This window comes from Rutidosis leptorrhynchoides, chromosome 2 (assembly GCF_046630445.1).
Source record: "Rutidosis leptorrhynchoides isolate AG116_Rl617_1_P2 chromosome 2, CSIRO_AGI_Rlap_v1, whole genome shotgun sequence".
Classification (NCBI taxonomy): Eukaryota; Viridiplantae; Streptophyta; class Magnoliopsida; order Asterales; family Asteraceae; genus Rutidosis; species Rutidosis leptorrhynchoides.
This window is the reverse complement of record NC_092334.1, coordinates 458,893,432-458,897,433: the sequence shown is the minus strand read 5'-3', so window position 1 is coordinate 458,897,433 and position 4,002 is coordinate 458,893,432. Positions and strand designations below refer to the sequence as shown.

At 31.2% G+C, this 4,002-nt stretch overlaps 1 non-coding gene across 1 annotated transcript; it reads left to right on the top strand.

Moving 5' to 3' along the window:
* The first annotated feature begins 1,140 nt into the window (after nucleotides 1–1,140).
* Nucleotides 1,141–1,247, top strand: LOC139895334 (small nucleolar RNA R71). Its single transcript, XR_011775790.1, has one exon. It is a non-coding gene; the product is annotated as a small nucleolar RNA R71 (small nucleolar RNA).
* Nucleotides 1,248–4,002: the final 2,755 nt, after the last annotated feature.

Below are 4,002 nucleotides of genomic sequence, written 5' to 3'. Positions count from 1 at the left end.
TTAGATCTTTCAGAAATTTAGCATATCTAGGCATTCCTGAAATTACATCAATGTTAGGAAGATTTACATTTATTTATTTAAACATATCCAAGAATATGGATTGCTCGGCTTCAAGTCTATCTTTTCTCATTTTACTCGGGTAAGGAAGTGGTGGTTGGTATGGTTTAACATAAGGTTTAGCCTTAACTGTGTTATCTTCATTAACCTTTTCAACTACCAGTTCTGTTTCCTTATCTTGCTCAGATTGTGATTCTTGTAGAGTAGGAATAGCTTCATCAGAAATTACAGGCATTTCAGGTGGTTTAAGTGTAATACCACTTCTTATGGTAATGGCTTTAGCTGTTTCATTCCGGGGGTTAGCATTTGTATCACTAGGTAGACTTCCCGATTTTCTTTCACCTATTAACCTTGCTAGGTTACTTACTTCTTGTTCCAGATTTTGAATAGAAGCTTGTTGATTTTTCTAAATGCTTGAGCATTTTGTTCATTGGTTTGTTTCTGAGATGTGAAAAATTGCGTTTGAGATTCAACTAGCTTTGACATCATATCTTCTAAATTTGGCTTTTTATCATCGGTTTGTGGTGGTTTATTTTGAAAAATAGCCTTTGCTGATTGTAAGTATTATTGGATACTTGTTGATTGCTAGGTCCTTGTTGGTTGTTGTATGGAACATTTCGGTTATAATTCTGATTTTGATTGTAGATTGGTCTTGGCGGTTGATAATTATTCTGATAATTATTTCTAGGCCTTTGGTTTATGTATGAAACATTCTCTCTTTGTTCCATTGTTAGTTCAATACTGAGACAATCTTTTGTCAAATGTGGTCCTCCACACTGCTCACAACTAATTCGTATTGAGTGAATATCTTTAGTCATCTTTTTCATTCGTCTCTCGACAGCATCTATCTTTGCAGAAATGGAATCTAAGTCATGGCTAGAATCGGCTCTAGCTGCTTTAGATGATCTAATGATATCTTTTTCTTGGTGCCACTCATGTGAGTGGGAAGCAGTGTTATCAATAATTTTGTAAGCGTCAGTTGCGGTTTTCTTCATAATGGAACCACCAGCTGCTATATCAATGTCTTTTCTTGTAGTGATGTCGCATCCTTGGTAGAATATTTGTACTATTTGACAGGTGTCTAAACCATGTTGCGGACATCCTCTCAATAATTTTCCAAATCTTGTTCATGCTTCATATAGAGTTTCATTTGGCTTCTGTGTGAACGTAACAATTTCTCCTTGAAGTCTTACGGCTTTAGATGCCGGAAAGAATTGTTTAAGAAATTTTTCAACTAAAACGTCCCATGTATCAATCGCTCCTTCAGGTAACGATTCTAACCAATCTTTGGCTTCTCCCTTTAAAGTCCAGGGAAATAACATGAGATATATCTGTTCATCCTTCACTTCTCGGATTTTAAATAGTGTACAGATCCTATTAAAGGTACGAAGATGTTCATTTGGATCTTCCTTCGACGCACCACTAAATTGGCATTGATTTGTCACCATGTGTAGGATTTGTCCTTTTATTTCATAATCTGGCGCATTAATATCAGGTTGAGTAATTGCGTGACCTTGGCCAGTGCGTTTAGCTCGCATTCGGTCTTCCATACTTAGAGGTTCCAGATTCTCCATAATTGAATTTTTTGAATCTGAATCACTATAGGATTCTGATTTAATGGTTGGTTCCTCGACAATCTCTGTTTGAATGATTGGTGGTTCCGGATGAAAGATTAGTGGTTCAGGATCTATGAATTGTCCCTGAATATTCTCTGGATTCTTAATTGTGAGGTCGGGTTCAAAAAATGGATTATCGGAAATCTGAATTGGAGTACTTGGTCGACTGGATGACGATTCTAAAGAAAAATCAACGGCAACAATATTTGCTAGATGTCTTGATCTAGTTACAGGTGGTGAACGTACAAAAGGTGGTGAACGTTTTGCTCGGTGCATTCACTGAATATCCTATTAGTTATAAAAATAAGAAAAATTATATAAGTTATCAAATTAATAGACTTTTCTTCTTTTGCCCATGTTTCGAATAGCCAATAGATGCAGCAGGGAGCCAGAACACTTTAAATCGGAAGCTCACAACTCAGCCACTAACAAATCCAACTATTACTACGAAGCAGAAAATTTGGATGTCTATCAATTTAACCACCTAAAATAATTTTTCGTTGAAATTTAAAGAAATTATAGAGAAGAAATAGAAAATTCTAAGTCCTAAAACTAGAATGTCGAGAAATATGAAAGAAAAAGAGCACGTCGAAAACGTCGAAAAATAAAAGGTCAAAAAATAAAAATAAGAAAGTAGCGCGTCGAAACTTAAAAAGGAACTAAAAACTAAGAATTAAAAGTTGCGTCTAAAAATGTTAAAGCTTAAAAGAAAAATTATATCCCAAATGGCAATAACTTAGAAAGGTACAAAAATATAAAAACGGCGTCGTAAAATTCTAAAGCACATAAATCTTAGTCTAAAGAAAAAGCACTTAAGGGATTTTACGGCAAAGCCTAGAAATCTAGAAATAAAAATAACTATGGCAAAAACTATATCTTAAAACTAATTACGAGTGAAAAATACAAATATTATGAATAAACGATTAAAAGGGTACAAAATATAAAAATATACTTAAAGTTGTAAAAAGTACAATTTTTATAAAAATATTATTTTTATATTATTTATTTTATAAAACTATTAATTTTATAATTTATTAAAACTAATTAAACTAAATTAAACAAATTAATTAAAACTAATACTAAATAATTAAATAATCTAAACCTAATTGGGGTTATAATAATAATAATTAAAATATACTCCGTAATTAATGCTGAATTAGGTCAACTGTGGCGTGTCAGGTACATTAATGCGATCGCATGAATTTTTGCCTTCGAGCTCATGCGATCGCATGAGCTACGGTTTCGGCCAGAGTTGGGCTGCTACAGTACCAGACCGAAGGATTTTTTTTTTTCAGTTTTCTGTTTTAATTTTATATAAAATATATATATAACTTAAATACAAATTTAATTTTAAAACTAAAATAAAAATACTTTTTAACTTTATATATATTTAACAACTCTTAAAAACAAATATATAGATTTTTTATATTTTCTTTTTATATTTTTGGTTTTTAATATTTAAAACGTATATTTTTTTTATATAGCGTTGCGCTTCCGGTGTTTAAGCAAGTAGTTCCCCGGCAGCGGCGTCAAAAATACTTGATGTGTGCGAGGTGTACTAGGAAATAGTATTATTTTTTTTACAACAAAATACTATTAAATACGATACAATTTTACACAAGATATTTATTTATTTATAGAATGGATATACCTAAACCTTGCTACAACACTTATAGGCAGTGTACCTAATCGTACAATAGTGTAGTTTTTAGTAAGTCCGGTTCGTTCCACAGGGATCTTTTAAACAAGCTTAATGCTATATTAGTTTTAACTGATAATTGTAAAAATATAAAAATATATATAAGTAGTAATATTATTATAAAGGGGGTTTTTACCGTTTAATGACCGGTTTTTCGATTTTAAAACTTTAGTCGCAGTTAAAACCTAATGTAAAATATTAAAAATAAATATAACTTAATTTAAAGTGTAAAGTAAATAACGATAATGAAATTGCGATAAATAAAAGTGCGATAAAATAAAATTGCGATAATTAAAGAGTACGATAATTAAAAATGCAATTAAATAAATTGACAATAAGTAAAAGTGCGATAATTAAAAGTGCAATTAAATATGAAATAAAAGAATTATGCTTATTTAAACTTTCATAATCATGATGTTTGACGTGTTGATTTTTAGTTTATTCCCATAGGTTAATTGTCCTTTGTCCTGGATTATTCGATATGTCCATACGGATATGTCCATAATAGTCCATCAGTCATATTCATAAAGTACGAAAGTCTTCGTCAAATTATTCTTATTCCCGAAGTAAATATTCCAACTAATTGGGGATTCGAATTGTAACAAGGTCTTAATACTTTGTTTAATGAAT